We start from the raw sequence: 11,782 nt of genomic DNA, 5'->3' as shown, positions 1-11,782 counted from the left end.
CATATGATCTAAATGCGATTCTTTATACTGACCAGTACTAATTTCTCTAACCTTATACTTATTACCAGTGATATGTTCAACTACTCGATAAGGACCAACAAACTTTTGATCAGGCTTAGGCATTGCAGACGTTTTGTTAAAGTTAGTCAGCATAACTCTCGAACCTTTGATTTTGGACGGCTTTGCTCGAGTGTTTGCGACTCTTGTAAATTCTGCTGTTGATTTATGAAGTGTTTCACGGATTCTTCTAAAAACACTTTGAGCTAAGCTGGTACGAGTTGCTATGAAATCATCAGGGTTGTACTTTGGTTTTGGGTTAGAATATAGCAACTCATAAGGCAAGCGTTTATCTACACCGTACAATGCATAATGTGGAGTGTCACCTATAGAAACATTGTAAGCAGAATTTATAGCACACTGCACATCAGGTATAACTTCATCCCAAGTTTCACTGTTGGGACTGATAGTGGCTCTCAGGACATCAAGTACTTTCTTATTGGTTCGTTCCGCTAACCCATTGCTGGCAGGATGATAAGGAACAATGGTGGATTTAGAGATCTTGTACAAGGTACACAAATTTTCAAGAATCTCATTACAGAATTCACCTCCATTATCTGTTACTAGGGACTTAGGGGTGGTATGCCTGCAGATAATGCGTTCTTTAAACGCTTTAGCTACTGTCTCGGCAGTCTTATCTGCAATAGGAACTAACTCACAATATCTGGTGAAATGGTCTACCATAACACACACATGTTTGTTGCCTTGGAGGGAACATTGAAAATTAGTTAACAAATCTAGCGCAGCTCTTTCCCATGGCTCGCTAGTAGTTGGATACAGTTGAATTGGATTGGATTGTGTTGCATACAGACACTACATTTCTTAACATACTCAGAAATATCAGTTGCCATACGAGGCCAAAAGTATTTCAATCTGGCTTGTTTTACTGAATGATCCATACCAGGGTGCGCAACACCTGGTACATCGTGAACTAGCTGTGACTGTGGAATTACTAACTGGTATACTCTTCTGCTTGGAGTACCCAACTCGTCTGTTCGATACAGTAATTCTTGGCTCATGACAAAGTCACTGATGGGTGCTGGTGACTTCACAGTCAGAATAAGATCTTCCTGGAGCAGGAATCGGATCACACCAGACCACAAGGGATCTGCTCGTTGAGCATTCTTTACATCCTCGGCAGTAAATGGAGGGTCTGCAGTTACTATACTAACATGTCGTGATAAAGCATCTGCGACTACATTTGACTTGCCAGGTAAGTGTTCAAAGGTGGGATTGAACTCTTGGATAGTCAAGGTCCATCTGGCTAACCATCCAGTAGGTTGTTTGTTCTGGAATAAAGGTATCAGTGGAGCATGGTCTGTCAAGACATGAACAGAGTACTGATAAATAATGTCTCGGAAGTGCTTTAAAGACCATACTATTGCTAAAGCTTCTTGCTCAGCTACTGTATAATTACTTTCAGCCTTCGTAAGGACTAGGCTAGCAAATTCAACTGTGTTGTATTTGCCATCAGTCTTCTGAGCTAGTACAGCACCTACGCCAATTGAACTAGCATCAGTTGTAAGATAGAAGGGCTTAGAAAAATCTGGAAATTTCAAAATTGGAGCAGATGTTAGCTTTCTTTTAGAGTTTGGAATGCTCTTTCTTGACAGAAGGTCCAAACAAAAGGAGCATCTTTCTTAAGCAACTCAGAGGAGCAGCTATGGAAGAAAAATTAGCAGTGAAAGATCTATAAAAACCTGCTAAGCCCACAAAAAATCTTACGGCATCAGCAGTTTTGAGAGTTGGAAAATTTAGTACTGCAGTTACTTTACTTTGGTCAGTCGTAACCCCTCTAGGAGTGACTACGTGACCATGAAACTTGATTTCTGATCTGAAAAAATTGACATTTAGACAGTTTGATCTTTAAATTGGCTTCTTCAAGCTTACCAAGTACTACATCAAGTCTTTTCAAGTGTATATCCACGTCTTTAGACATGACGATTACGTCATCTAAGTACACCATAAGTGCATTACCTATGAGGCCTCTAAAGATATTAGTCATGAGCCTTGAGAACGTGATAGGGGAGGATCGTAATCCAAACGCCATATGGAGGAAGTGATAATGTCCTCGTGAAGAGGGACTTGCCAAAACCCTTGTAACAAGTCCAGGGTCGAAAAGACTTTGTTATCTCCGATGTTACGTAAAAGATCACCCAGTACAGGAAGTGGGAAGCTATCTGGAATAGTTTTCGCATTTTACTTCCTAAAGTCAATCACTGGGCGCCAAGTACCATCCTTCTTAGGTACTAGGATCAAGAGCGCATTCCAGGGTGAATTATTAGGTGCAATAACTCCATCATCAAACCCCCCACATGAAAGTGGCAGTGGTGGTGGTAGTGATAGTGGTGGTGGCAGTAATAGTGATGGTGGTAGTGACAGTGATGTGGTGGTGGCATTAATAGTGGTGGTGGCAGTAATAATGGTGGTGGCAATGATAGTGGTGATGGTAGTGATAGTGGTGGTGGCAGTAATAGTGGTGGTGTGGCAGTGATAGTGGTGGTGGTAGTGATAGTAGTGGTGGCAGTAATAGTGGTGGTGGCAGTGATAGTGGTGGTGGTAGTGGTAGTGGTGGTGGTAGTGATGGTGGTGGTAGTCGAAGTGGTGGTGGTGGTGATAGTGGTGGTGGTAGTGATAGTGGTGGTGGTAGTGACAGTGGTGGTGGTAGTGATAGTGGTTGTGGTAGTGATAGTGGTGGTGGTAGTGATAGTGGTGGTGGTAGTGATAGTGGTGGTGTCAGTAATAGTTGTGGTGGTAGTGGCAGTGGTGGTGGGAGTGATAGTAGTGGTGGTATAGTAGTGGTGGTAGTGATAGTGGTGGTGTCAGTAATAGTGGTGGTGGTAGTGACATCACATCTGGTGGTGGTGTGACATCTACTTAGTAAGTACTAGAAGGTCAACATATTGATCGCTCTCTAACATCTAGCTTGTTCCTGGTTTTGTAAGTTGGTCAGAGAATATTTCAGTACATTTATACTGTAAAATCATTTGGCTTCTCAGTATCGCTTTTCGACTGCAACTGGACGATCACATCCCCAAGCAAATAAAAGTCGAGATCTTTAATCTGGGTGATAATAATTACAGTTAGTGTAATTTGAATATTTTTTTTTATATATTTGATTTGATTTGATTTGAATAATTAAGGAGATAAGCTCCTACACAGCTCTTGGAGTATGACTTATATATCTTAGTTATTCTGTAAATATAATCATATCGTGCAAAGTGCTCACTTATTAAAGGACTGTATTACTCTTATTATCTACCGTCTGGTACGGTGCTATGAAGAAATGTACTCAAATAGAAGAGTAATGATGTACGCACCTATTTGTGTGTTGTGTGTGTGTGTGTTTGTGCAGGTGCTCGGTATGTACTCTGACTCGATTTATATTTAAAATGTGATTGACAACAACAGTCCCTAAATAATCTAACTTTTCAACTAGCAAGACAATCAAACAGCTTGCTTGAACATATCGACGACCCATTCGCCAAACAGCAATAATTCTCGAAGCTGAAGTGACCAGCACAGGGTCAGGGATGTTTAATGAGGACAAATTCCAACTACTCCGTTATGGAAAACTGGAGGAGATAATAACTAGAACAGAGTATACTACTGACTCCGGCCATACAATAGAGCGGAAAAATAATGTAAGGGACCTGGGAGTAGTAATGTCTGAGGATCTCACTTTCAAGGATCACAACAGTGCCATGATCGCACGTGCAAAGAAAATGATAGGATGGATAATGAGAACTTTCAAAACGAGAGATGCCAAGCCCATGATGATCCTTTTCAAATCACTTGTTCTCTCTAGGCTGGAATACTGCTGTACATTAACATCTCCATACAAAGCAGATGAAATCGCAGATCTAGAGAGTGTACAGAGATCCTTTACTGCACGTATAAGTTCTGTCAAGCACCTTAACTACTGGGAACGCTTGGAAGCACTTGACTTGTACTCGTTGGAACGCAGGAGGGAGAGATATATCATAATCTACACTTGGAAAATCTTGGAAGGAATGGTCCCAAATCTGCACACAGAAATCACTCCCTACGAAAGTAAAAGACTGGGCAGGCGATGCAAAATGCCGCCAATAAAAAGTAGGGGCGCCATTGGTACACTAAGAGAAAACACCATAAGTGTCCGGGGCCCAAAACTGTTCAACAGCCTCCCATCAAGCATTAGGGGAATTGCCAATAAACCCCTGGCTGCCTTCAAGAGAGAGCTGGACAGATACCTAAAGTCAGTGCCGGATCAGCCGGGCTGTGGCTCGTACGTTGGACTGTGTGCGGCCAGCAGTAACAGCCTAGTTGATCAGGCCCTGATCCATCGGGAGGCCTGGTCATGGACCGGGCCGCGGGGGCGTTGATCCCCGGAATAACCTCCAGGTAACCTCCAGGTAAGTGAGGAATAATTATAATCAAAAAGAAGCGCTAAACCACAAGGGATATACAGCAAGCGAGGAATAAGACCAAAACGACCTGAACTGCAGACATTCAACAGATCCTTGACAAAAGGCATATTATTATTATTACAATCAAGGGGGAAGCGCTAAACCCGTAGGATTATACAGCGCCTGGGGGGGGGGGAATGTGGAAGGCATTCAGGCTTAATTCGGGAAACTGGAGCACAGATTCAATTCCCTAAATCAAGAGCCCCTCACCAACATCAAGGAACCTTCCCTGAGGGAATAAAAGGCATAAAACTCCTTTATTACTGAAACTGAGTTCAGTCATTCCAATATCCTGACTACGACAATGCGTTGATGCCATAACAAATATATGTCAAGAGTTGAACTCAGGACCAAAGATACAGTGTCTCCATGACACACAAACTCTGAAAATGTCAAATATCATCACGTCTAAATAATGTTCTGTGAACAGAGTTGCACAGAATTACTAGATGTACGTCCCGGCTCACCAACGGACACTTACCCTACCAAAAACAGTCTAAATGACACGAGCTGAGGAGAATAGTCTTGTCTCAGACAGAGCGATAGAGAGAGCATGTTGCTTCCATGAGCGATAACTAGAAAGAGAAAGAGAAAGAGAAAGAGAAAGAGAAAGAGAGAGATGGGGGGGGGGGCAAGGCCTGCAGATCCGACATCAGGTGACTTATAATAGGTTACCCTTGACACCAACTGCAAAACAAGCTGGCAGGTAGTTAGCAGCATTGACAGCCAATCAAAACTCTGTAACAATGAGCACAATGAGAGATGTAACTGTTACATCCTACCAACATACATAAGCTAGTAAGTCAAATAATATAAAGCATTGATTTTTCATTTTAGTTATTGCTGAAAACATCGGCAGTATAAAGTTATATAAATAAACAATACATGCAATATTTAGTGTATCCTTTGCCTGAGATGGCAATACATCACCCGCACGACAAATAAGAACATAAGAACATAAGAACGAAGGAACACTGCAGAAGGCCTACTGGCCCATGCGAGGCAGGTCCAAGTCTCCTACCGGCTGGTCGAACTAAGTGTGTTAAATATCTGTAACTCGTGCTTCTCTTTTATATATCATGATATGTCGGTGTCACTCATGTGTCGTACACATGGAATACAAAAATTTGATCCATTGTCTCTGTCACTGTAGAGATGTGCCTAAGAATACTAGTGCAGTAGAGGCGGCACAGTGGTGGATGTAATTCCAGATGGGCATGACTCCAGAGGCCTCAAGACAGTGGTGATGACTGCACAGTCATAGCAGTCTACAGTAGTGTGTGGGGAAGTCTGGCCAGTGAGTGCACAGCGACTCACAGGTGACTCACCTGCACCACACCTCAGCTCCAGTACCTTCTATGGTCTCCATCAGTAGCTCACTAGCCCATAACATCATTGCTGCTGATATAATGAAATAGATGAATTATTAAGCATGAGTTAAGATATATATTTAAGTGAGTACAAATTTATTTTAATTTTAATTTCTCAATACCTATTAAGTGGTAGTAGTGGTGGTAGTGGTTAGTGGTGGTATTGGTAGTGATGGTGGTACTGGTGGTGGTGGTTGTGGTGGTGGGTGGTCGTAGTAGTGGTATTGGTGGTAGTGGTGGTGGTGGGTGGTGGTGGTAGTGGTATTAGTGGTAGTGGTATTAGTGGTGGGTGGTAATAGTGTTGGTGGTAGTGGTGGTGGTGGTGGAAGTGGTGGTGGTGATGGTGTTGGTGATATAAGTGGTGGTGGTGGTACTGGTGGTAGTGGTGGTGGTGGAAGTGGTGGTGGTAGTGGTGGAAGTGGTGATGGTAGTGGTGGTGGTAGTGGTGGTATTGGTGATGGTTGTGGTGGTAGCGGTGGTGATGGGGGTGGTGATAGTGGTGGTGGTTGTGATACTGGTGGTGGTGGTGATTGTGGTAGTAGTGGTGGTGGTGGAGGTGGGGTCAAGAAGGACCTCTCAAGCATGTACTGGCTACCGGAAGTGCAATCTTTTGATAATTGCTCCCTGGTCCACCCTCCTGGTCCATCCACCTGGTCCACCCACCTGGTCCACCCACCTGGTCCACCCACCTGGTCCACCCACCTGGTCCATCCACCTGGTCCATCCACCTGGTCCATCCACCTGGTCCATCCACTTGGTCCATCCACCTGGTCCATCCACCTGGTCCATCCACCTGGTCCACCCATCTGGTCCACCCTCCTGGTCCACCCACCTGGTCCACCCACCTGGTCAATCCACCTGGTCCATCCACCTAGTCCACCCTCCTGGTCCATCCACTTGGTCCACCCACCTGGTCCACCCACCTGGTCCACCCACATGGTCCATCCACCTGGTCCAACCACCTGGTCCATCCACCTGGTCCATCCACCTGGTCCATCTGGTCCACCCACCTGGTCTATCCACCTGGTCCATCCACCTGGTCCACCAACCTGGTCCACCCACCTGGTCCACCCACCTGGTCCATCCACCTGGTCCACCCACCTGGTCCACCCTCCTGGTCCATCCACCTGGTCCACCCACCTGGTCCATCCACCTGATCCATTCACCTGGTCCACCCACCTGGTCCATCCACCTGATCCATCCACCTGGTCCATCCACCTGGTCCATCTACCTGGTCCACCCACCTGGTCCACCCACCTGGTCCATCCACCTGATCCATCCACCTGGTCCATCCACCTGGTCCATCTACCTGGTCCATCCACCTGGTCCATCCATCTGGTCCATCCACCTGGTCTGTCCACCTGGTCCACCCACCTGGTCCACCCACCTGGTCCATCCACCTGGTCCACCCACCTGGTCCACCCTCCTGGTCCACCCACCTGGTCCACCCACCTGGTCCATCCACCTGATCCATTCACCTGGTCCACCCACCTGGTCCATCCACCTGATCCATCCACCTGGTCCATCCACCTGGTCCATCTACCTGGTCCATCCACCTGGTCCATCCATCTGGTCCATCCACCTGGTCTATCCACCTGGTCCACCCACCTGGTCCACCCACCTGGTCCACCCACTTGGTCCATCCACCTGGTCCACCCACCTGGTCCATCCACCTGGTCCATCCACCTAGTCCATCCACCTGGTCCACCCTCCTGGTCCATCCACCTGGTCCACCCACCTGGTCCACCCACCTGACCCATCCACCTGGTCCATCCACCTGGTCCATCTGGTCCACCCACCTGGTCTATCCACCTGGTTCATCCACCTGATCCACCCACCTGGTCCATCCACCTGGTCCACCCACCTGGTCCATCCACCTGGTTTACCCGCCAGGTCCATCCATCTGGTCCACCCACCTGATCCATCCACCTGGTCCACCCACCTGGTCCTCCCACCTGGTCCATCCACCAAGTCCATCCATCTGGTTCACCCACCTGGTTCATCCATCTGGCCTATCCACCTAGTCCACCCACCTGATCCATCCATCTGGTCCACCCACCTGGTCCATCTACCTGGTCCTCCCACCTGGTCCATCCACCAAGTCCATCCATCTGATCCACCCACCTGGTTCATCCATCTGGTCCATCCATCCGGTCCATCCTCCTGGTCCATCCACATGATCTACCCACCTGGTCCATCCACCTGGTCCATCTACATGATCCACCTACCTTGTCCATCCACCTGGTCCATGCACTTGGTTCATCCACCTGGTCCATCTACCTGGTCCACCTACCTGGTCCATCCACCTCGTCCATCTACCTGGTTCATTCACCTGGTCCACCCCCACCCGCAACATTAATTATCCACCTGTTGGAGGTTTCAGGTGGGGGAGGAGGGGTAATGGCCCCCGTGGCGCGGTCTAAAACCTGACCGAGTTCTTTAAGACCTGGTCAGTAAGTCTGTTATCAAGACTTTCTTAACGATATTAACTCCACAGAGTTGTTAACCCAGCATAACCCAGGGTAACCCAGGACAACCCAGCATAACCCAGGACAACCCAGGATAGTCCAGCACAACCCAGGGTAACCCAGGACAACCCAGCATAACCCAGGACAACCCAGGATAGCCCAGCATAACCCAGGGTAACCCAGGACAACCCAGCATAACCTAGGACAACCCAGGATAGACCAGTATTACAACCCAGGACTCCAAATGGCCTGTTACCCCGGGTGTAATGGGAGCAAATAAACACAGTAGAAAAAGTTTAGACTTATATTATCCTTCACCAATTTAGAACAGCAATATGTACACTATGTACAGTGATAAGTATAGTGCACTCCACGGTAAGCAAGGCAGAAATAGAAGCCACAAGATAGCAGACCGTGCTTCAACCAGCTCTAGAATGGGAATGACAAGGGCAGACAGGAGAGCGGTACCCACATAACCTCTGCGATTGCCAAAACCATCTTCTTATTGGCTAGAACCTGGTCACTAGTTGAACGACGGGGCCCCATCATCAACTCTTAGCAACCTGGTTCGCTGGTTGGGGGAGATAGCCTGTAAATGAGGGTGTGTACATGCGCCGAATAAAGGTTACGTACTCTTTGCATGCCACACCCCCACCCCGAGAAGGCTCAGGATTAGGCTGCCACCTCCCAGTGGTAACCGTGCCGCCATGGCACAAACTAATGGGACCGCCTTTCCTCTCCACCATCCAACTCTTAGATAGAGCTCAGCTTTTCTCGTGACCAAAAGCCAAACCCTAAACTTAGAGTGAGACAGCAGTCAGACAGGCTAGCATAGGTAGAAGATACAGGCGGACGGTAGCCCGCATCCCCTCACTAAAAAAAAACCCCACACCAGGGGATAAAAAAAAAGGAGCGTGAAAAGGGGTTACCACAAATAACATCCTAACCTAAATAAAATATTATACTCTAGATAAAGAGTCTGCCAACATATTTTCTTTGCCGGCAATATATTTAATGGAAATATTATAGGGCTGCAGCCTTAGCGTCCAGCGCATAAGCCTTGTGTTGTGGTTCTTCATGGCTTGGAGATATACTAGAGGATTGTGATCACTGTAGACTGTGACCACCTGTGATGTCTGGCCCACATAAACATAGAAATGCTCCAAAGCCAGTACCAGTGCGAGGGCTTCTTTTTCAATGGTTGAGTAAGCCCTCTGATGTGGCTGGAACTTGGCTGAAAAGTATGCTACAGGCTGCAACTCCTTGTTCCCGATTTGTAATAGTACTGCCCCAACCCCAGACTCACAAGCATCAACCTGTAATGAAAAAGGTTTGGAGAAGTCTGGAGACAAGAGAATGGGTGCAGTACACAATAATCTTTTTGCTTTATTAAAAGCAGTGTTACAGTCTGAGGTCCAATTAAAGGGAACTTTGTGACTGGTAAGAGAGGTAAGAGGGGCTACAATATCTGAGAAATTCTTACAGAATCTTCTGTAAAATCCTATCATGCCTAGGAAACGTTGAAGAGATTTCCTATCATGAGGAACTGGATAATCTTTAATAGAAAGAACTTTAGCAAGTTTAGGTGCAACTTTACCACTACCTACTTCATGGCCTAGAAAAGTGACAGTGGCCTGGCCAAAGGAAGATTTAGATAAATTAACTGTTAAATGGGAACTCTTAAAGGTCTCAAAAAGAGCCTTAAGTTTAAGTAGGTGTTGATCCCAAGTATCAGACATCACAACAATATCATCTAGGTACGCTGCCATGCCTTCAAGTCCTTTAATAGCCTGATGGATAAGTTTCCGGAATGAAGAGGGGGAATTTTTCATTCCGAAGGGGGTAACTGTGTATTGATAATGACCTGGAATTATGAAGGCAGAGATTTCCTTCGCCTTATCTGTCAAAGGTACCTGATAGTAGCCTTTAAGGAGATCTAACTTGGACACAAAAGTAGCCTTACCCACAAAGTCAATTACGTCATCCAGACGAGGAAGAGGGTAAGCATCTGTAATTGTGACCTCGTTCACTTTACGGTAGTCTGTACACATACGAAACCCTCCATCAGCCTTCTTCACAAGGGTGCACGGTGAAGCCCATGGACTAGATGACTCCTCCACTAAACCATGCTTTAACAAAAATTCTACTTCCTGCTGAAGTAGCCTTTGTTTTTCAGGATTAGCTCTGTAGGGGGAGAGTTTAATTGGTTTAGAGTTTCCCACATCTACATCATGATAACCTAACGTACATTTTTTCGGCACATCCGAAAAAATATTAGGATATGACTGTAGAAGCTCCGTTAAATTTGTTGCATGCATTTCAGATAATCCCTCCATTAATGGAATGGCCAGGTTTTCCAACTTGCTGACATTCTCGGCAACACCTAATATGATTCTTCACAACTTTCTTTAATTTTGGCCAATAAAATTCTTTTGTGATTCTATACAAGGTTTTTGTAATTCCTAAGTGACCTAATGAAGTATTAGGAGCTACATTTAATATTTGAGGTCTATACTTTGTTGGAACCACTAACCTGTTAAACAATTGCCAGCCCTCTATCTCCTTACCAGTCTCGGTGCAGATCAAATAATTGTTTTTAACTTCATACTTGACCGGATGACCCAAAGAGGATTTACCCATGGCTGCCTCAAAAGCGAATTTTAAAGAAGGGTCCTTTCGTTGTTCCTCCTGGAAGGACAGTCCCTCGGGCATGGAAACAGAGACATCTGGCAATCCTGCAACCTGGGAATAGGAAGGCTTGATCGGGGTTTATTTACTTGATCTACGCGGCTCTGGCCAGTTTTCCTCGTAAAACAATGTGGCTATTCCGAGATCGGAGTCGTCCAAGGATAGGTCAACATTCTCTCCAGACAACCCTTGGGATGTTGCCCGAGTTATGGCCAACACTGGAGAAGAATTAATCATTATAGGTTCAGGACACAAACTAACAGTAGTAATGTTATTACCCAGTAATAACATGGCATCTTTCATGGGGAATCCTTTTGAGACACCAACAGTCAAGTACCCAGTGTAATATTTGCACTGTACATAAATTTTATGCAAAGGAACAGAATATATAGCTCCTCCAAATGCTTCCAATAAAACAGAGGAATTCAAAGAAGTATTCTCTGAAAGGGGTAATATTCCTTCTCTTACAAGTGAGCAATATGCTCCAGTATCTCTAAAGGTCTTTACTTTAGTTGTTTCTGAGTTTTCCTGAAGGGAAATTAGACTCTTGCAATAATAAGGGGCCATACCTTTTTCTACTTCTCTAGGGGACATGTTACTAGGGATATTAGAGATTTTCCCAATGGGTTGGGGTTTATGGGGGCAGTTGGGACGGATGTGACCTACTTTGTTGCAGAGGAAGCAGACGACAGACTTGCCCTTTACTCCCTGTTGACGTTGCAAATGGTGTCGTTCTGGCTGGTGTCTCTCT

This window comes from Cherax quadricarinatus, chromosome 13 (assembly GCF_038502225.1).
Source record: "Cherax quadricarinatus isolate ZL_2023a chromosome 13, ASM3850222v1, whole genome shotgun sequence".
Classification (NCBI taxonomy): domain Eukaryota; kingdom Metazoa; phylum Arthropoda; class Malacostraca; order Decapoda; family Parastacidae; genus Cherax; species Cherax quadricarinatus.
Note: the sequence above shows the minus strand (reverse complement) of the source record.